The 23,263-nt window shown below is 44.6% G+C and overlaps 1 pseudogene; it reads right to left on the reverse strand.

Moving 5' to 3' along the window:
* Positions 1-461: 461 nt before the first annotated feature.
* Positions 462-18,816, reverse strand: LOC127347668 (heat shock 70 kDa protein-like; annotated as a pseudogene).
* Between the last annotated feature and the right edge of the window lie 4,447 nt (positions 18,817-23,263).

The raw sequence follows: 23,263 nt of genomic DNA on the forward strand, positions 1-23,263 counted from the left end.
GAATTACATCGGACGGATTAGTTTGTTTTTAACTGGAGGATTAACGTGGAGCCTTATTGGGAGTCTCCAATTCGTAAATACTATATTTAATTGTGCGCCTTGGCGTACGATCCCGTAAAATATGAACCAAGGCACAACTTATATAGCAACGATGAAATTTATGACGGGTAAATGAAAATACATTTTGTAGGATTTACAAAACAAAGACACCGAAAAAGGATAGAAGACAAGTAAAACTTTGTTATCTATGTTGTTCAAAAGTACCAAGAATATTGTAACGAAGCTGATAAACAGGCATGTATTTGCGGGCTCCCTGACTCTCGCACTTGGTAAATGATTTAGAAACCGTCATATTTATCATGCATGAAAATAAGCTGGACTACAAAATTGGATCTGTTGCAACGAAAATATTTTGATGGCCGCTTGGCTATTTTGTAATTAAATGTACAATAAATTAGGTTTCAAAATTGTTTCTTCTGAGTATCACATATATTTCGAGGGCAATATACTCTTCTTCTCCTAAAACTATCAACCTCGGCGAGCTTCTTGTTGTCCATCTATGTGATCGTCTGGTCAACAACCTCCTCAATCTTCTTCTTGTCGTCCGCTGGCAGCTTGGAAGCAATCTCCTCATGTTGTAGCCATAGTTCTCTAGGGAGTTCTTGGCATCAACTTCTTTTTGTGCTCCTCGTCCTCAGACATGTACTTCCCACCATCTTGGACTCTCAATGTCGTCCTTGCCCAGCCTTCCCTTGTAGTTGGTGATGTTGATCTTGTTCTTCTGGCCAGTTGTCCGGTCCTCAGCAAAGACATTCAGCATACCTTTGGCATCAATGTCAAAGCAGACACTGCTCTGAGGAACACCCCTAGGTGCATCTGGGATGCCAGAGAGCTTAAACTTGCCAAGTTTGTTGTTGTACCTGGTCCTTGTCATCTCAGTCTCAAACACCTGGATCAGCCCGTGGGGATGATTGTCAGAGTATGTGGAAAAGACCTGCTCTTGTCCATCTTTGCATCTCTCGGGCACTTCTCAACACTTCTCAACAGGCTCCATGCACTTCCTGAAGAGTTCCATGTTGAGCTCATCAAACCTGGACCTGGTGATGGTGGAGTAGTAATAATATCCCTCAAAGGGTGAGTCGATTTCAACGGTAGTTTGGGCAGTGAAAAAAGGGTCCTCTTCACCCTCTCACGTGTACGTTGCAACAGAAATTTGAAAGAATTCACTGGTCCGGCCAGGATAAGTTGTATTAGATGTGCAAATAAAGTGGTATTTCACATGATGGGTTGCACGACACCTACCAATGAAAACGAAAAGGAATTAGTGGGGAAACAGATGCAAATAAAAAGTGTTTGAATCAGGTTGTCTAAAACAATGCTAATAGCTATACAAACTAAACCTAGCTTTCAATCATTAACTCTGTTGTAGCACAAAAGCTTAGCATAGTATCTTCGCAATATTATTTTTTGGAAGCAAGAAAGGAACTATGAATAGCACATGTTAGCAGACCAAGCAAAGACAAGGCAATATGTTAAAAATATAGCTGAAGTTCTCATTAAGTGTTATTCTCATCTATAGATCTGAAGTTATCAACTAAATGCCACAAGCTGGAGATTTTAAAGTATTTTAAATATCCTATCGATGCAAAGGAAGATGTGCTCATACCAAAAAAAAAAATCACGCTACATATAACCATTCCACTAACTATTGTAGAAACGCCATGTTTTGTTTCTCTGCTTGTTTACCCATCAAAACGACCAGCATGTAGATCTAAATTAAGTATCTTATTAGGTTGACAAATAATATATTAAGAAGTGGAATGGAATTATTACTTTGATGTCACTACTGTGTAGTAAAAAGCAACCAAATTAGAGAGAAAACTGTGCATGGAGGATGGTATTGTAGCAGATGCTTGCTTTGGAATAGTGTTTTGTTTCTCTGCTTGTTTACCCATCAAAACGACCAGTATGTACATCTAAATTAAGTATCTTATTAGGTTGACGAACAATATATTAAGAAGTGGAATGTAATTATTACTTTGATGTCACTACTGTGTAGTAAAAACAACTAAATTAGAGAGAAAACTGTGCATGGAGGATGGTACCAGATGCTTGCATTGGAATAGTGCATCATTGACACGTGCCCAGGGATTTACAGAAGACAATCATTTTAAATTTCACTTACTTTCTACAATTTTCTTATGATCTATCATGTTTCAGATAAAAAATCTAAGAGAGTGTAGGTTCTGATCCAAGAACTTACACAGAGAGTCTCGGTCAAGATTTACAGGTCAGATTAGTAACAATTCACCGAACAAGCTAATCCAAACGAAGGCATTAAATAATTTGACATGGAGAAGATTATTAGATCAAAAAAAATTGGGAAATCGAGATACCTGATCGGAAGATGCTATTGCATGAGAATGACTGGTTGCTGAGTATGGAATTTAACACCATTTTTCTATAGTAATATTACATGTTGCTTCCAAGGGCGAATATAATTGTATCTCCTAGTGTGATTCTTATTATATATACTTCTAACCTTCGGCTCAGGATGACTGGTTGCTGAGTACAGAATTATGGATTTTACTGCAATGAGAAGAATTCAGAGTCAGTGTGGCTACCAGAAATTTCTCTTATTTGGTTGTAGTAAGTCTTGGAGTTTGACCTGGCAATGTACCACACGCGAATAATTCCTTGGTTGCTTTTCATTGTCTTTTCCTTCTCATGCTTTCCACTACAGGGCAAGGAATGAGCAGTGAGCTGCGACTTTTATTGTATTTCTTCTAATAAATATTGTAGAATGTAGGACTAAGTGAAAGAATTTCTATGCAAAATTGTTCTGTGAAATATCTAAATGTAAATTCGTATGCATCTGATTACACAACCAAGTTGATGCATCTAAAACTGCTGTGTGATAGTAATACATGGGCATTGCAAGGACACTTGATTTGTTGGGTAGTTATTTATTTGGTTGCCACAATCGATGCATCTGAAACTGATGCACAATCAGTTATTTATATAGCAACGGTCTTGTTGTAAGTATGCTATGTCAAGAAAGAGAGATACTTACAACAACGTTCTTTCTCTCCAAGCTTTTCATCGTAGCAAAAGAAAAGAAGTTAGCATATGATAGAAAATAAAAAGGATTTAGAAGAGGCAAGGCAATCGCGGTGACAGCATATACCAGGGACCATATAATACAACTTGACATCTTAATTTATCAAACATTGTAGCAGCTTGGCATAAACTAATTTTCAACTAAAATCTACAAAGTAAAAAATGGGAAAATCACTATTAGATACAGGCAAGTACACCTGACAACCGAATCAATAGTTATGTTAAGATACTGGCGGGACTACAGTTATTCAACCTGTAAAGAGGATATGAAAAAGTTTCAGCTCGGACATTACCAAATTTTCTTTTACAACATCTTAGCACCATTATCCATCTTCAATACATTCAACATAAATCATCGATTCGCTCATGTCAACACCCGGATTTTTAAGTCCGGATGCCTATTATGTCATACATCACAATCCCAGGAATATTGTTGTTGCGAGGCATAATAGTTAAGTATCACAGTCATCATTCATTACAAACCATAAGACTTACAAATTGGAATCACATGATCCATATTACACGAATAGTTGATCTATTGATCAACGAACAAACACAAGTTCATAGTTCATAGCGGAAGCGTACGATACAAGGACTCTCTAGTCCACTGGCCAACGCTTGACGTCGGAAGACTCCTAGTTGTCGTAGGCGTCCTGCTGGTCATCTCCTTGTTCATCTTCATACTCTGGCCATTTGAATAGCCAGGGACAAAGCCGTGAGTACTTTAAGTACTCGCAAACTAATACTAATGTAAGTGCTAGACCTTCTAGTAGGGTTTGCTAAGCTCTAGTTTATTTGCATGAAGCCAATTTTAGTTCACAAGTATTTGAGAAAAGCTTGTTCATATGCTAACTAACTCAAGTGGGAACATTAGTGTCATTCCCACCATTCAAGTGGTGATTTCAATTCAATTCACCACAAGTCATTTCACTATCATCTTTCAACATCATTTGCAAAGATATGACATTGGAAACTGTATGGCCTTTCCAACCGTTCGTAACCGTGGACGCGGCTATTCGAAAAGGTTTACACTCTGCAGAGGTTGCACACTTGTGCCACAACATTTGATTTCATCCGTCGGGATTACCCCGAATCATCGTAACACAGTACACGGATCATCAACCATAACCTTTCACTTATATATCCTAGTATGAGCACCTCTCCCCATGAGCTTGGCCTCCCAGTGAAGACCAACTGTCAACCTGGGAACTGCACAGGGCTTGGCCGTACAATTCACCTCAATTTCACATCATTTCTCAACAACGGAGGCAGCCTCAAGCGTAACCCCTATGACGTGTCTTCAGAGGGAACCCATACTAAGATGCATAAACTTCCAGTTAAGCCCTACCCATAATCAGGTATTGTGGGGGTACTTAATAATTGGAAAGGTATCGCATTCAAACCAACATCATGTTTATCAAAAATCACCATCTTCTCTTGGTCATATTCACTTTCAAAAATCATTCAATGGAATGCATCATCATTCCAAGGTTTCAAATTCATTTCAAGTCACATTGTTCCCATCTAGAGTAGTCAATTTTTATTCATTAGCACTAGCTCTAAATCATGAGGGGTGCTATCTTGCTTTGCTTGATGGAGGCTAACTTTACTACTCTAGTAAACTTCTTTACTTTGACCAAAGTTAACTATAAAAGTAACTTCTTGAGAAAACAAGTAAAAACTTGTAATGTATAAACTTGGGATAGGCTTATGTAAGAAAAGGTAAGATTCATGGTGCCTTGCCCCAAGGGGGCTTTGCACTTTGCAAGAATATTAGCTTGCCTTGGTAGTTCTCAAAATTCTCCTCCTCCTCCTCTTGGTAGCAACCTTCTTCTTCGGCGTACTCTCCGGTGCTAGCGTCTAAATTTGAATACGAGTATAATTACTCACTAATTCAATGGCTATTCCATGTATCACATATAAACACACAAACTATTCTATGCACACAAATAATCTAATTAGGGTGCATGGATTGTGTTGCTTGAGGAGAAATTACTTCCTTGTATTTAATATGTAAATGATAGTTTACATAGGGTTCTTGAGAAATAATTTCCTCTCATTGAAATCTTCTTAAGATTTAATTTCTCAAATAATCATATATGAACTTATATTGACCTAAGTCAAATGTTCATCATCATCATTTGAGAAAATGATTTAAATGAGGTAGATCACCTCATATCATTTTAATAACACTACATATGATTTAAATCTCTAAGTAATTCATATAAGAGAGTTTGTGCCAGGGGTCCAAACATCCCATGAATTCATGTGAGACAAGATTTAAATGAAGTATAAGACTTCATATGAATTAATTAATAGTTTTGGACAATATCAACTAGTTAAACTAGCCATATTATCCATTAATTGAACTAGGGCATGATCATGCAAAGTGACCCCACCATTTTATTGCATAATCAATTAGTGTAAGTCAAATGTGAGCTATTAGAGTTGGAATTAACTTAATATCTATTTTGGTTGATTTTTAATAATTATTTGAATATGAAAAAGTCCCTGCCTTCTTCTTTTTATCAGATTAATTCTACAATTTATCTGGTCATGGGACCAGTGGCATTTTGTAGATAATTTCATTAGCTTTCCAACAACATAAAATTCATTAAATTTGGTTGAGCCCATTTGAATCTATTGAATTTCAAAGTTTGGGCAGTATTCGAAAATGTTTGGAATTGTTTAAATCAAATTTGAATTAACCAGGCCGGCGGGAAAAGCTAACGGGCCGAAAGGTTTAAAAATGGCCCAAGCCAGCCCACCACGCGTCTGTGCCCACGTGGGCTGCCTGACAGGGGGCTCCACCTGTCAGCGGCTCATAACGCCCGAAGCGGTATGGAGTAACCAGGGGCGTAGGATTAGATTAAGATCTAACGGCTCCAGTGCATCGTCTCGCCGGCGAGAGAAGTTCGCCGGCGGCTCAGGTAGGGGGTCGGAGGGCTTACGGTGGCTCCAGCTAGGGTTGGCAATATGCGTGACGAAGTTGTGGACGACGGCGAAGCGGCTGGTAGCAGTGGCGGAGCTCGAGGTGGTCTGGTTCGCCGGCGATTGCTGCAGAGCTTCCACGGCGGTGATCTTGCGATTGAGCTTGCTCCGGCGAGGATTCGATGGGTGGAGTGGTGGTTGAGAGGCAGTGAGAGGTGGGGAGTGAGATGGTGTGCTTGGTTCTGTCCAGGGAACTCCCTATTTATAGAATCGCGTGAGGGTTGCGGGGCAGGGTGGTGGTCGACATGGGCGCGGCGTCTCCGGCGAGCTAGCGAGCTAGGCGAGGGCGTGGCGCTATTCTGCGGTTCCTGGCGATGCGAACGGTGGCGACAGCGCGGTCGGGCGACGTCGGAATAGCTCGCGTTGCTTCCATGTCTAGCGGCGTCCGCGGCGGATCGGGGTCTCCTTCTCCGGCGGCGGTGGGCACGGGTCGTGGTCGTGGTGATGTCTGGGAGCTGCGTGGCGACGTGGCGATGCTCAACTCGCAGCTAGGTGGTCCAGGGCGCGTGCGAGGTGGCCAGGCGAGCGGCGGCCAGGGCGTGTCCATGCACGTGCATGCGCGACGTCGTCGGCATGGCGAGCGCATTCTGGGCGCGCTGTCTCCGGCCAGTGTCGAGCTCCTCCTCGACCGTGGCGATGCTAGGTGGTGCTAGGAGATGCGGTGGCGAGCTGTGGCACGGTGGCCAGGGCAGAGAGTGAAGGAGGAGAGGGGAGGGTAGTCGGGGTGGCGACATGGCCGGCATGGCCATGCCCTAGCTGCCCTCCTCTTCTCCTTAGGCTTGCTATGCAGCACTTAGTGTTAGAGGGGACCAGGGGACCAAATGGTGTAGGTTGGGGTAGATTAGATGGGGTAGAATCACTATAACAAATAGTGTCAAATAGTTCCATATTTGCAATTTGTGAATTTTGTCCAATTTTGATTTAATTCACATGGTTGACCAATTTGAATTGTGTGTGTTTGGTTGAGTTCTAAATGACCAGAGATGATGAGAGGTGGTGGTGGAATTGTTGAATTCAAAGTTTTGCAAAATTTGATAAGTGGGAGATTGTTGAGTATGTTAAAAAGTTGAAACTTTGGATGAGCATAGCTAATGATCAAGAAAGAATTTGGCATGGTGATCTTTACAAAAAGTGTTCACCTTGATGTTGACTTTGAAGTGGTGCAAAGAGTTAGCAAGATTTAGTTTGAGAAAATTGAATTGTAATGGCTCAAAGTAGTGATCAGACTAAAATGGGCAGATTTGACCATTATCCTATGTGAGCAAGTTTTGTGTTTGGAAATTATTTGAATGGTGATTCTTTGATTCCAAAAGTTGTAATAAGTGTTTAATAACATTATTCAACTAATGGTGAAGACCAAATTGGTCTAGGGTCAACATTTATAAAAATGCCATATGGCATATGTGAGGGTTTTTAGGGTTTTGCATTTATTGGATTTTCTTCCTCTTTGATTTATTTGGTTGGTGATCTTCATATGATCACATTAGGGTTTTAGAGTATAGCACATACAAATAATAACACTCATCATGGCATATCACTCAAATGCACAAGTCCTATGCATGGCACTATATGCAATTTAAAAAGTTTTTGTTGGTTTGAAATTTTGCTCTCTGGAATTCTCTAACTTTCTTTTTATTGAAATTTGGGATGTTACAAACCCTTCCCCCTTACAAAAGATCTCGTCCCGAGATCGAAAAGAAAGTTAGGTACTAAAGAGATCTGGGTACTCCTTCTTCATGAAGTCTTCGCGTTCCCATGTGGCTTCATCCTCGGTATGATTGCTCCATTGGATCTTCAGAAACTTGATGCTTCGGGTGCGGGTGGTTCGGTAAGCTTCCTCCAGGATGCGAATCGGCACTTCGCGGTAAGTCAGATCCTGGTTGATATCCACCGATCGGTGATCGATGTTCTTGAACACTTCGGTCTTCTCGGGAACTTCAAGGCACTTCCGGAGGAGTGATATGTGAAACACGTCGTGTACAGCCGACATTTCTTCAGGCAACTCCAGTTGATAAGATACTTCACCTCGGCGGCTGAGGACTTTGAAAGGTCCGACATATCGGGGTGCGAGCTTTCCTTTCAGCTGAAACCTTTGCATTCCTTTCAAGGGGGATACCTTGAGATAGACAAAGTCTCCGATCTCGAAGGTCATCTCCCGACGTCTCTTGTCGGCGTAGCTCTTCTGTCTTGATTGCGCAGTCTTGAGATACTCACGAATCTTGTGGACTTTCTCTTCGGCTTCACGAAGAACATCTGGGCCAAAAACTTGGCTTTCCCCGACTTCCGATCAGTTCAGGGGGGTACGGCATTTCCTTCCGTACAAGGCTTCGAAGGGGGCCATCTGTAGGCTGGCTTGGTAGCTGTTGTTGTAAGAGAATTCTGCGTAAGGTAGGCAGTCTTCCCACTTAGATCCATATTCCAGTACACATGCTCTCAGCATGTCCTCCAGTATCTGGTTGACTCTCTCAGTCTGTCCGTCGGTCTGAGGGTGATAGGCGGTGCTGAAATTCAGACGGGTGCCTAGTCCTTCATGCACTTTCTGCCAGAATCTGGAGGTGAACTGTGATCCTCTATCTGACACTATTGATTTCGGGGTTCCGTGCAGGGCGACTATTCTTGATATGTATAGTTCAGCTAACTTTGGGCCTTGGTAAGTGGTTTTGACGGCGATGAAATGGGCGACTTTGGTCAATCTATCGACGACTACCCATATGGAATCATTGCCTTTGCTGGATTTGGGCAGTCCGGTGATAAAGTCCATTCCTACGGAGTCCCATTTCCATTCTGGAATCTGGAGGGGTTGTAACAGTCCGGCGGGTCGTTGATGTTCTGCCTTGACTCTTTGGCAGATGTCACACTTGGCGATGTAGCTGCCGATTTCTCTCTTCATTCCGTGCCACCAAAATTGCTCTTTCAGGTCTTGGTACATCTTGGTACCTCCGGGGTGGATTGAATAAAGGGTGTCGTGGGCTTCTTGCAGGATGACTTGTTTCAAGTCAGAGTCCAATGGTACGTAGAGACGTTCTTTGTACCAAAGAACTCCGGCTTCGTCTACGGTGAATCCGGGGGCTTTTCCTGCGGCTATCTGTTTCTTGATTCCGTCAATGCTAGCGTTGTTCTTCTGGGCTTCCTTGATCTGGCTAACCAAGGTGGGTTGCAGTTCTATGCTGGCTAGGAATCCTTCACTAACAAGTTCAAGTCTAAACTGTTCAAACTCTTGATGCAAGCTGGGCTGTTCAGTTGCGAGCATGGAGTTCAACTGACACGGCAGTCGACTCAAAGCATCCGCTACCACATTGGCCTTGCCGGGGTGGTAGTGAATCTCCATGTCGTAATCCTTGATCAATTCGATCCATCGGCGTTGTCTCATGTTCAGCTCCTTCTGGGTGAATATGTATTTCAGGCTCTTGTGGTCGGAGTAGATCTCGCATCGATTACCCATGAGGTAATGACGCCAAACCTTCAAGGCTAAGACCACGGCTGCAAGCTCGAGGTCGTGGGTTGGGTAGTTCTGTTCATGTTGCTTTAGCTGTCTTGAAAGGTAGGATACCACCTTGCCTTCTTGCATAAGCACACATCCAAGACCAGTCTTGGAGGCGTCGCAATATACGTCAAAGGGCTTTGCGATATCGGGCATGATCAGGATTGGCGCTGTTGTCAGTCTACTCTTGAGCTGTTGAAAGCTCTCTTCATATTTGTCTGTCCACTCAAACTTCTTGTCCTTCTTCAGCAGTTGGGTCATTGGTCGAGCGATGCTCGAAAAACCTTCTACAAATCTGCGGTAATATCCGGCTAATCCAAGAAAAGCGCGGACCTCGGTTTGTGTGGTTGGGGCTTGCCATTCCATAACAGTTTTGATTTTGGCGGGATCTACGGCAATTCCTCCTGCATACAAGATGTGTCCCAGGAATCCAACTTCTTCCAACCAAAATTCACACTTGCTGAACTTGGCATACAACTTGTGCTGTCTAAGGGTTTCTAGGACAGTCTCCAAATGCTGTTCATGTTCCTCTTCGGACTTGGAGTAGACGAGAATGTCGTCGATGAAGACAATGACAAACTTGTCCAAAAAGTTCATGAAGATCTTATTCATGAGATTCATGAAATAAGCAGGGGCATTGGTCAGTCCAAATGACATGACGTTGTACTCATACAACCCATATCTAGTGGTAAAGGCAGTTTTTGGAATGTCGGTGGCTCGGATCTTTAGCTGATGGTATCCAGTTCTAAGGTCGATCTTGGAGAAAACTTTGGCTCCGGTGAGTTGATCAAACAAGTCTTCTATCTTGGGTAGGGGGTATTTGTTTTTGATGGTGACATCGTTAAGCTTACGATAGTCCGTACATAAACGATTTGCACCATCCTTCTTGTCTACAAACAAGACGGGGGATCTCCAGGGGGATGCACTCGGTCTAATCAGACCTTTGGCCAACATATCATCTATTTGCTTCTTCAGCTCCACGAGCTCGGTTGCATTCATGATGTAGGCTCTCTGGGCTATGGGTCCAGTTCCGGGGATTAACTCGATGATGAACTCGATATCCCGATCCAGGGGCATACCGGGTAGATCATCCGGAAACACATCAGGGTAGCGACAAACGACCCTGATTTGATCCAGAGTTGGCTTGGATACACTTTGGTTGCAGGTGAATTTTATGGGTAGTTTTTCAGAGACGTGCTCTACTACGATGCCGGTGCTGCTAGTCATGGTTATGGCTTTCTTGGCACAGTCTATCAGTCCATTGTGCTTGGACATCCAGTTCATTCCTAGGACGACTTCCAAACCTTTGGTTCCCAGAATGATTAGATTGGCATAGAAATCTACATCATGGATTTTGATAGGTACATTTTTGCAAAATTTTCTAGCTTTGGTGGTTGATCCGGGGATTTGAACTATCATAACATGCTTCAAACTGAGGGGTTGAATTTTACTTGTTGATGCAAAGTCTTCGGTGACAAAAGAATGAGATGCTCCGGAATCAAACAACACTCTGGCAGGGATGTGGTTGACAGAAAACATACCCAGTACAACATCTGGTGCTTCCTGGGCTTCTTCGGCGTTCATGTGGTAGAGGCGGCCGTTGCGGTTATTGGGGTTGTTGGGGGCGAACTTCTTGCCGGTGGAGACACGGCGTTGCTGCTGAGCAGGTGCAGCGGTGTTGCCGGCGAGCTTGGCAAGACGCTTGGGACACTCGTTGGAGTAGTGCCCCACTACACCACACTCATAGCAAGTAATGGTGGTCTTGTCCTGCTTGTTCGCAACGGGGACGGCGTTGCTTCCGGTTCTGGGCGCGGTGTTGGTGTTGTTGTTGTTGTTGTTGGGGGCTCTCGGAGGAGCGCGGTTGTAGTAGTTGTTGTTGTTGTAGTTGTTGTTGTAGCCTCCTGGCTTGGAGTTTCATCCACTCCGGTTCTGATAACCGGGGCGCGAGTTCTGCATCGGTGGCTTATTGTTTCTCGGAGTGAAACCTCCGCTTGAGCTAGGGCGATACTTTTGGGGGTGGCTTGATCCACTTTGATTCGCCATGCGGCGCTTGCGGTTCTCATTGGCTTGGTTCAGCTTGCCCTCCATCTGGATGGCGGAGTCAACAAGGGCTTCGAGGTCGGCGAAGGGGATGTTGACGAGGACAGTCTGCATCTCATCATGCAGTCCGTTCAGGAATCTCTCCTTCCTCTTCTCAACAGTGTCGGTCTCATCAGGGGCGTACCTCGACAGGGTAAGAAACTTGTCGCGGTACTCAACCACCGTCATGCGACCTTGTTTCAGTTCACGGAACTCATCCCTCATCTTTTTGATAAGACCCGGGGGTACATGGTACTTGCTGAACTTGAGCTTGAAATCCTCCCAAGTCATGAACTGACCTCCGTTCATGGCACGGGTGCTTGTCCACCAAGCGCGGGCTGGTCCAGCGAGATAGTGGGTTGCAAACAAGACTTTCTCGTTGGCTTCCACTCCGGCTACTTCCAGGTTGTTCTCCATAGTCTGGAGCCAGTCGTCGGCGTCGAGGGGCTCCTCGGTCTTGCTAAACACCGGGGGATTGGTGTTCTGGAAGTTCTTGAGTTTGGATCCAGGGTGGTCATGATTTCCAGGGCCTTGATTGGCAATGTTCTGCAAGGCGGCGATGTTGGCTTGATGTTCAGCTCTTTCAGTCTCCCTGTCGGCAAGCAGGGTTTGCAGCAGTTGCATCATCGCGTCGTTGGTGCGATTGGGAGGGGCCATCTGAAGATATAGAAGATCATGAGATAAGAGGGAACATTCTATGGTTCATTTTGGTTAAGTTTGAAAACATTTGAAAACTTGTAATCTTTTCATGACAAACATAACATTCATTCATTCATTCAACACATAGTACAAACTAACAACACATACTCCAATGGTTTTAAGAACCATTCTCATGCTACGATACAAGGGACGGGATACAACTCACACCTACATAAGTGAGACTAGTGCAACTACTCCTCATCATCGACATCGATCGGGACGTAGTCATCAGGTCCTGCCTCCAGGAACTCGTAGTCCTCCTCCTCGGTGTTCTCGTCCTCCTAAAAGTCGTCGTCGTCGCTCAGGAAGGCTCCTCCTCCCTGAATGTCGATGCCTCCGTCATCATCCTCCAGCTCACGAATCTGATCCTCCTGGGCCTTGACAGTGGCCTCAAGTGATGCTATCTTGGCGCGAAGGCGCCAAATCGTAGCGTCCTTCTTGGCACGCTGCTGACGAAGGCTCTTGCGGTCGTTGTTGAGTAGCTTGATCGCCTCACCCTGCTTGGTGATGTGAGCATGGGTCTGGTTCGCGTAAGCGCGAGTGGCGTCGAGGTCCCTCTGAGTCTGGTAGAGCATGAAGTCCAGGTGCTCAGCATGGTGCCTCAACTCCGGGTGCAGCTGCAGCTCCATGGGCACTCCCGCAGCATCACGCCTCACAAGGTGTGCGTAGCGCGACGCAAGGATGCGCACCACGTTCTGTCCACAGAGGCGCGCAAGTGCCTCCTGAAGGCCACGTGCGAGTCCGTCGAGCCAGTTGCTCTCGCGGAAGGAGAAGAGGATCCTCTCCGAGGTGGGAGGCTTCATCTTGCCCCTCAAGTCGGCAGTGATCACCCACTGCAACTCTCCTCCGGGCGTGTCGTCCAGCTGAACCCCGTGGAACTCAGGGTGTGGGCGCTCGAGGAAGTCCGAAAGGGCGTTGAGGTCGTGCTCGAAGATCAAGCTCCCTCTGTTCCCAAGCTGGTAAAACTTGGTGTTGATGGGTTCATTCGGCTCCATCTGAAAGAGAATTGGATGAGTAAGTTAGAGAGTGCAAGGTGTGGCAAAATTTTAAGTTGATTCAAATAAGATAGAACATGATTCATCAAATTTTGGCAAAGTCTCAAAGACAAGAGCGTAAGTAATTTTTCACAAATATTTTCTTTCATTTGATTTTCAAAGTTAAGTTTTTCAGAACGCCCATTCCAACTAAGGTCTTCTAAGGTCAAACAATGGCTCTGATACCAACTTGTCAACACCCGGATTTTTAAGTCCGGATGCCTATTATGTCATACATCGCAATCCCAGGAATATTGTTGTTGCGAGGCATAATTGTTAAGTATCACAGTCATCATTCATTACAAACCATAAGTCTTACAAATTGGAATCACATGATCCATATTACACGAATAGTTGATCTATTGATCAATGAACAAACACAAGTTCATAGTTCATAGCGGAAGCGTACGATACAAGGACTCTCTAGTCCACAGGCCAACGCTTGACGTCGGAAGACTCCTAGTTGTCGTAGGCGTCCTGCTGGTCATCTCCTTGTTCATCTTCATACTCTGGCCATTTGAATAGCCAGGGACAAAGCCGTGAGTACTTTAAGTACTCGCAAACTAATACTAATGTAAGTGCTAGACCTTCTAGTAGGGTTTGCTAAGCTCTAGTTTATTTGCATAAAGCCAATTTTAGTTCACAAGTATTTGAGAAAAGCTTGTTCATATGCTAACTAACTCAAGTGGGAACATTAGTGTCATTCCCACCATTCAAGTGGTGATTTCAATTCAATTCACCACAAGTCATTTCACCATCATCTTTCAACATCATTTGCAAAGATATGACATCGGAAACTGTATGGCCTTTCCAACCGTCCGTAACCGTGGACGCGGCTATTCGAATAGGTTTACACTCTGCAGAGGTTGCACACTTGTGCCACAAAATTTGATTTCATCCGTCGGGATTACCCCGAATCATCGTAACACAGTACGCGGATCATCAACCATAACCTTTCACTTATAAATCCTAGTATGAGCACCTCTCCCCATGAGCTTGGCCTCCCAGTGAAGACCAACTGTCAACCTGGGAACTGCACAGGGCTTGGCCGTACAATTCACCTCAATTTCACATCATTTCTCAACAACGGAGGCAGCCTCAAGCGTAACCCCTATGACGTGTCTTCAGAGGGAACCTATACTAAGATGCATAAACTTCCAGTTAAGCCCTACCCATAATCAGGTATTGTGGGGGTACTTAATAATTGGAAAGGTATCGCATTCAAACCAACATCATGTTTATCAAAAATCACCATCTTCTCTTGGTCATATTCACTTTCAAAAATCATTCAATGGAATGCATCATCATTCCAAGGTTTCAAATTCATTTCAAGTCACATTGTTCCCATCTAGAGTAGTCAATTTTTATTCATTAGCACTAGCTCTAAATCATGAGGGGTGCTATCTTGCTTTGCTTGATGGAGGCTAACTTTACTACTCTAGTAAACTTCTTTACTTTGACCAAAGTTAACTATAAAAGTAACTTCTTGAGAAAACAAGTAAAAACTTGTAATGTATAAACTTGGGATAGGCTTATGTAAGAAAAGGTAAGATTCATGGTGCCTTGCCCCAAGGGGGCTTTGCACTTTGCAAGAATATTAGCTTGCCTTGGTAGTTCTCAAAATTCTCCTCCTCCTCTTGGTAGCAACCTTCTTCTTCGGCGTACTCTCCGGTGCTAGCGTCTAAATTTGAATACGAGTATAATTACTCACTAATTCAATGGCTATTCCATGTATCACATATAAACACACAAACTATTCTATGCACACAAATAATCTAATTAGGGTGCATGGATTGTGTTGCTTGAGGAGAAATTACTTCCTTGTATTTAATATGTAAATGATAGTTTCCATAGGGTTCTTGAGAAATAATTTCCTCTCATTGAAATCTTCTTAAGATTTAATTTCTCAAATAATCATATATGAACTTATATTGACCTAAGTCAAATGTTCATCATCATCATTTGAGAAAATGATTTAAATGAGGTAGATCACCTCATATCATTTTAATAACACTACATATGATTTAAATCTCTAAGTAATTCATATAAGAGAGTTTGGGACAGGGGTCCAAACATCCCATGAATTCATGTGAGACAAGATTTAAATGAAGTATAAGACTTCATATGAATTACTTAATAGTTTTGGACAATATCAACTAGTTAAACTAGCCATATTATCCATTAATTGAACTAGGGCATGATCATGCAAAGTGACCCCACCATTTTATTGCATAATCAATTAGTTTAAGTCAAATGTGAGCTATTAGAGTTGGAATTAACTTAATATCTATTTTGGTTGATTTTTAATAATTATTTGAATATGAAAAATTCCCTGCCTTCTTCTTTTTACCAGATTAATTCTACAATGAATCTGGTCATGGGACCAGTGGCATTTTGTATATAATTTCATTAGCTTTCCAACAACATAAAATTCATTAAATTTGGTTGAGCCCATTTGAATCTATTGAATTTCAAAGTTTGGGCAGTATTGGAAATGTTTGGAATTGTTTAAATCAAATTTGAATTAACCAGGCCGGCGGGAAAAGCTAACGGGCCGAAAGGTTTAAAAACTGCCCAAGCCAGCCCACCACGCGTCTGTGCCCGCGTGGGCTGCCTGACAGGGGGCTCCACCTGTCAGCGGCTCATAACGCCCGAAGCGGTATGGAGTAACCAGGGGCGTAGGATTAGATTAAGATCTAACGGCTCCAGTGCATCGTCTCGCCGGCGAGAGAGAAGTTCGCCGGCGGCTCAGGTAGGAGGTCGGAGGGCTTACGGTGGCTCCAGCTAGGGTTGGCAATATGCGTGACGAAGTTGTGGACGACGGCGAAGCGGCTGGTAGCAGTGGCGGAGCTCGAGGTGGTCTGGTTCGCCGGCGATTGCTGCAGAGCTTCCGCGGCGGTGATCTTGCGATTGAGCTTGCTCCGGCGAGGATTCGATGGGTGGAGTGGTGGTTGAGAGGCAGTGAGAGGTGGGGAGTGAGATGGTGTGCTTGGTTCTGTCCAGGGAACTCCCTATTTATAGAATCGTGTGAGGGTTGCGGGGCAGGGTGGTGGTCGACATGGGCGCGGCGTCTCCGGCGAGCTAGCGAGCTAGGCGAGGGCGTGGCGCTGTTCTGCGGTTCCTGGCGATGCGAACGGTGGCACCAGCGCGGTCGGGCGACGTCGGAATAGCTCGCGTTGCTTCCATGTCTGGCGGCGTCCGCGGCGGATCGGGGTCTCCTTCTCCGGCGGCGGTGGGCACGGGTCGTGGTCGTGGTGATGTCTGGGAGCTGCGTGGCGACGCGGAGATGCTCAACTCGCAGCTAGGTGGTCCAGGGCGCGTGCGAGGTGGCCAGGCGAGCGGCGGCCAGGGCGTGTCCATGCACGTGCATGCGCGACGTCGTCGGCATGGCGAGCGCGTTCTGGGCGCGCTGTCTCCGGCCAGTGTCGAGCTCCTCCTCGACCGTGGCGATGCTAGGCGGTGCTAGGAGATGCGGTGGCGAGCTGTGGCACGGTGGCCAGGGCAGAGAGTGAAGGAGGAGAGGGGAGGGTAGTCGGGGTGGCGACATGGCCGGCATGGCCATGCCCTAGCTGCCCTCCTCTTCTCCTTAGGCTTGCTATGCAGCACTTAGTGTTAGAGGGGACCAGGGGACCAAATGGTGTAGGTTGGGGTAGGTTAGATGGGGTAGAATCACTATAGCAAATAGTGTCAAATAGTTCCATATTTGCAATTTGTGAATTTTGTCCAATTTTGATTTAATTCACATGGTTGACCAATTTGAATTGTGTGTGTTTGGTTGAGTTCTAAATGACCAGAGATGATGAGAGGTGGTGGTGGAATTGTTGAATTCAAAGTTTTGCAAAATTTGATAAGTGGGAGATTGTTGAGTATGTTAAAAAGTTGAAACTTTGGATGAGCATAGCTAATGATCAAGAAAGAATTTGGCATGGTGATCTTTACAAAAAGTGTTCACCTTGATGTTGACTTTGAAGTGGTGCAAAGAGTTAGCAAGATTTAGTTTGAGAAAATTGAATTGTAATGGCTCAAAGTAGTGATCAGACTAAAATGGGCAGATTTGACCATTATCCTATGTGAGCAAGTTTTGTGTTTGGAAATTATTTGAATGGTGATTCTTTGATTCCAAAAGTTGTAATAAGTGTTTAATAACATTATTCAACTAATGGTGAAGACCAAATTGGTCTAGGGTCAATATTTATAAAAATGCCATAGGGTATATGTGAGGGTTTTTAGGGTTTTGCATTTATTGGATTTTCTTCCTCTTTGATTTATTTGGTTGATGATCTTCATATGATCACATTAGGGTTTTAGAGTATAGCACATACAAATAATAACACTCATCATGGCATATCACTCAAATGCACAAGTCCTATGCATGGCACTATATGCAATTCAAAAAGTTTTTGTTGGTTTGAAATTTTGCTCTCTGGAATTCTCTAACTTTCTTTTTATTGAAATTTGGGATGTTACAGCTCATCAAGATGCAGTGCAGCTATGCAGCTATGCATTTCATATTGCTGAAAAGTACCAGGTTCATCCAAATAGGTTACCTGACAGTAATTTGTGCACACATGTTCTAAACGCCCCTGCTCTGTTCTTGATCAACACAATAAACGACTGCACTTATCTGGTACTTCTCAAGGCATCGAGAGACCTGTACAAGGGCCTCAAATCTGAGAAATATTAGCCGATGTGTCCAAAACAATCACTCACAAATATATTTTTCTGGGAATTTACTCAAACATTTCATCAATGATAGCTTGCAATGCAACTCACATAATAAAGAGAAGCATATATCGTACATGAAAATCAAATACCTGAGAGGGGTAAATATTGTACATCTAATTGATAGCAGAGCATAAAAATGCATTCATCTTTCCTGCAGTTTGCTTGGATATTTATCAAACACCTTATAGGCATAGATGTAAAGCCATCTGTACAAATAAATATGAGAAATTGTGAGGAGTGAAAGAGAGAGGGGAGGAGGAAAATTAGGACAAAAGAAATCTAAAGGGAAGCTGTAGAAAGAAGTGGCTACAATCAATTAGATCCAGTGGTGATATATACACTGGAAGAAAGCTACAAATAAAAGATGCGGAGGGAGGACGTACCTTTAGGGCGGATTCCCAGCTCATGGAGGGCCTCAAGGACGGTGCAACGGAGGAAGCAGCGGGTGTACTTGCCGTGCTCGCGCTTGTCGAGGATGGCCTTGGTGGCCTCGCACTAGAGAACAAAGGAGAGACCCATCCGGGAGGATATCCAGTTCATCTCCTCCCCGCTGCTGGTCTAGCTTCTCCGCGTGATGCACCTCCCATACTTCATGGGGGAGGCCGGTCCGACGAGGAGGGGAGACGAGGACTGAGAGGCGGAGAAGGGCAGGTGGCGGAGCCCGGCGGCAGGAAGGCGCAGCGCCATGCCGGCGCTGACGAAGAGAGAGAGAGGGAGGAAGAGGGAGAGGCGGCAGCAACACGGAGGGAATGGATAGGGTTCGCCTGGGTCACGGCCTCTTTCCCCTTTCTCCCGATATTTTTTCTTGCACTCCCTCACCCGAGCCAACCATAGAGCGACACGTGGGCCAATAGTTTGGAACGAAACGAGGCCAACGCCCTACCCTTGCGCGACACTTGCGTGTCGTGGATAGCTTCAGAGTGCCACATGGGGATGCAACGTTTATACCTTTAGATAAGATTTTTCTTATAATTTTATATGCCTTATATTAAGTTTAAAAACCAAATACCAAATGCTTTGACCAAAACGCTAGAACCAGAGTACCAGACCGATACCAACAACTGCCGACGCGTCCACGCGCCTACCCAAACACAGGCAAAATGGACAGCACCGATTTGGGTCTCCCAATTAGAGATACCGTACCATCCATCTAGACTGCGGCTGAGAGACCCAAAGGTGTTCCAAGTGTTCCCAATGACAGTAAAAATACGAGAAGCGTTTGGTACTTGTCAGAGATGTCACGTAGCTGCTTGGATGTAACAGGAGACTCGACGTCTAAATTCAAATTACAATGATGTCTCGCGAAGAATAAAAGCCATGGTCTACTGTGGAGTCTGGGCTGAGTATCCATCCATCAGTCCATGTCCGTTCGATGGTGTTGGGGCCCGGCCGGACGGGTCGCGTTGACTCGAGGCGCCAAGGATCGGAGTGTGTTACCATTGTTGAGCTCTCCGGACCCGTTTGCTTAGAGCATCTTCACCGGCGCATCTTCACCGGCGTCTCATATAGTTGCCGGCAGGATCGTCGTATTGCTGTATGGGAGGTATCAGTAGTGTATCCTTTATTTTGGGGACACTGTTCTCACACCAGCGTCTCCCAAACGGTGGCTCCCATTTTTTTTCTTTTTACAATATTTTGAAACAATATATCAATCACATTTTATTCATACTATATTCAATAATTCATACAATCACACAAATATAACTTAAATTATCCATTCAATCAAAAAATAGTACTTAAATTATTCATACAATCAGTCAAATAAATAGTACTTAAATTATTCATACAACCAAACAAATCATACAATCACACAAATATAAATAAAATTATGCATTGTTGGCGGCTCCTCTCCTCACTCACAAATGCGCAGCTAGATCAGCCTTAAGTAGTATATGACACCTGCATCTCGAATTTCATTATGCATATGAAGAAAAGCGGCACATTTTTTAGGTACATGCTCTACCTCAGCAAGTGGCCCTTGATAATCAAATGGTTGATCATCCTACACAGATTTGTCGCGCTCGCTCTCAATGATCATGTTGTGCATGATCACACAGTCGGTCATCGCCTCCTACATTTGAGACTCAGATCAAGTGAGAGCAGAGTACCTGACAATAACGAAACGCTACTGAAGCACCCCAAAAGCACGCTCAACATTCTTGTGTGCTGCTTCCTGACATGTTGCAAAATAAGATTCCATCTCGTTTGCTGGAGAGGGAATTGTCTTCACAAATGTAACATACGTCGGGTAGATACCATCAATTTGATAGTACCCCTTGTTGTATGTGTGGCAGTTTAGCTAAAATTCACGGCAGGAGCTTGTCCTTCAGCTAGCCTGGCAAACACCAGAGAGCGTTGCAACACGTTGATATCATTGTTTGTTCATGCTGCTAAAAAATTTATGCCAAATCCAAAGGTCATGATCTGCCAACGCCTCAAGAATGACATTGCACTCACCAGTATGCCCCTTGTAAATCCCCTGCCAAGCAAAAGGGCAGTTCTTCCAGCCCCAGTGCATACAGTCAATGCTTTCGAACATCCCAGGAAACCCTCTTGCTGCATTTTTTTGCAGGATCCGAGCTGTATCATCTTATCTTGGTGCTCTCAAATAGTCTTTAGCAAAGACTGCTATGATGGCTCGGCAAAACCTGTAGCTGCTCTCAAATAGTCTCCTTTTCAAGCATTATATGATATGCTCCTCCACATATCCAAAGTATCTCTATTCCCTGCAATGTGGAAGCGGACATGCAAATCACCATTGCTGAGAAGGATCACATGCTCAAGACCTTACAACACAACCTTCTACAAGCACATCAAAGGATGAAGAAGTTTGCAGACCTCAACATGACATAGCGCAGTTTTGAAGTAGGCGACATGGTATATTTGAAAATGCAACCTTATCGCGAAACTGCACTAGGACCGAGGAATTCCTTGAAGCTCACCTCCAAATGGTATGGTCCATACCGTGTCATGAAGAAAGTGGGACATGTTGCATACCAATTACATCTACCACTGGGAACACGACTCCATGACGTTTTCCATGTCAATCAGCTAAAAAACATCTGGGTAAGACAGTTGTTCCGAATGCTTCTCTTCCATTGGTAACTTCTGAAGGCAAAGCCAAAACAACACCTCTAGCTGTATTGCAAAGACGGTAGATACCTCGCACTATAGGTGGGTATGACATTGTTGTGCCGCAATGGCTGATACACTGGGAAAACATGTCGGAACACGAGGCTACTTGGGAAGATGCTAAGTTCATTCAAGCTATATTTCCTTTCGTCAAGCCTTGAAGTCTTGACTTGAGGGGGAAGCCCTGTTAGGACCCTAGTAAGCCAGCGATCTATCAAAGCCCATTCTTCAGTTTTATGTTCATCATCGGTGACAAGGATCAGCGGTTGAGATCGAATATGGAGTCCTTAGCAGTTTTACCTTTTTAACCTGAACCTAGGGTTTGTATCTGCTGTTCAAACAAGGGCAGTATTGTAATCTTGCTTGAGCTTGTTGTGTGTTATAAACAGCGGGTGGGGAGGTCGGGAGGATCAAGCAAATAAGAAACCAAATTATTTTCTAGTCTTTACTTTTAGCAATTTATTTTCCTGTTCATCCTGAGCCATACAGGCTCCTATCTTCTTCTTCCTCGTCACAGATCACCGGGTCCTGACACCGTGATATCAGAGCATCGAGTGACATAGGTATGCTGAATAGGCATGCCGAATAAGACACCCGGGTTATCTGGAGAGGATGTGAAGCCCGAAGAACCAAAAGCTTTGAAGGCCCAGAAGCCCAGAGAACTTCGGATACGGAAAATAGAGGTTGTATTAGGAAATAATGTAGCAAAATAGGGAAGGCCCAGTATGCCTCTCGTCATTTTGTAACATCCTATATAAAGGGTAGCCGAGGGAAGAGAAAATGATCGAATCTATTGTCAACACACCACCGTAATTTCTGAGTCGAGCACGGCTGAACCTTCAAGATCTACTTGCCCTTTAATTTCTACGAAACCCTAAGTCTACAATCTGTAGGCATTGACAAATTAATCCCTTTTTACCGAGCCTCTGCCTACCTTCCCAATCCTAACCGCAAATTTCCCCCCACCACCGCCACTTCCACCCACCCACTCCATCCATCCATACCACCCTCCATCATCCGTACCGTTCCCAAGAAAAACTAGCCATGGAGCAGGAAGCAGCAGCCAAACTCGCCGCCGAGGAACAACAGGCACAGGCGAAGATGTGATCCGAGATCACATGCCCTGCGAGGTCCTCAACATCGCCCGCCGCCTCGAGGAGCAGCGCTTGGACACTCGGGAGGCCCTAGACAACATACATGCTGAGATCGCCAAGCTGGCGCCGCTGTTCATGGCGACAGCATCAACTACACCAACAACGCCACCACCGCCACCCCCGTCCACTGCCCCGCCACCATCTCAACGTATACCGCACACCCTTCCCGCCCAAAGCCACTATTTTTTAACACCACCACCACTGCCCTCCTACGTCTTATCACCAATTATGGAACTGTCCACACCACCGCCCTCCACAACCCCGATCTCCAAGTGACAAGGGATTAACTTGTCAATGCCTACAGATTGTAGACTTAAGGTTTCGTAGAAAGTAGAGGGCAAATAGATCTCGAAGGTTCAGCCGAAAAGGTGCTCGACTCAGAAAATATGGTGTGTGTTGACAATGGATTTGATTCTTTCTTTCACCCTTGGCTCCCCTTTATATAGGAGGTGGAGCCGAGGCTTTCCTTGTCGTACAAGTTACAAACTGTTGAGAGGCACGTCGGGCCTTTCCTATCTTGCTTTGCGATTCCTAATACAACTCTATTTTCCTTATCGGGGATCTATGGGCTTCTGGGCCTTCAGAACTTCGGGACGTGGGCCTTCAGATAACCTCGGATACTTTATTCGGCAAACCCATTTGGCATGCCTATGTCAGTAGCCCCCGAGATTTTGCTTGTTTCGCAGAGTCGAGTAAAATCTCCATCGTAGAACCAAGTCGTATGTTTATAAAACTTTCGAATTAGCATAAATATTTTGCGCAATGTCTATATTGTATAGGGATGACGGTAGATGGGGCTGGTTCATCTGACGGATCAGGTACCGGTTAACTGCTCTTGTGGCAAACCC

This window comes from Lolium perenne, chromosome 4, assembly GCF_019359855.2.
Source record: "Lolium perenne isolate Kyuss_39 chromosome 4, Kyuss_2.0, whole genome shotgun sequence".
Taxonomy (NCBI): domain Eukaryota; kingdom Viridiplantae; phylum Streptophyta; class Magnoliopsida; order Poales; family Poaceae; genus Lolium; species Lolium perenne.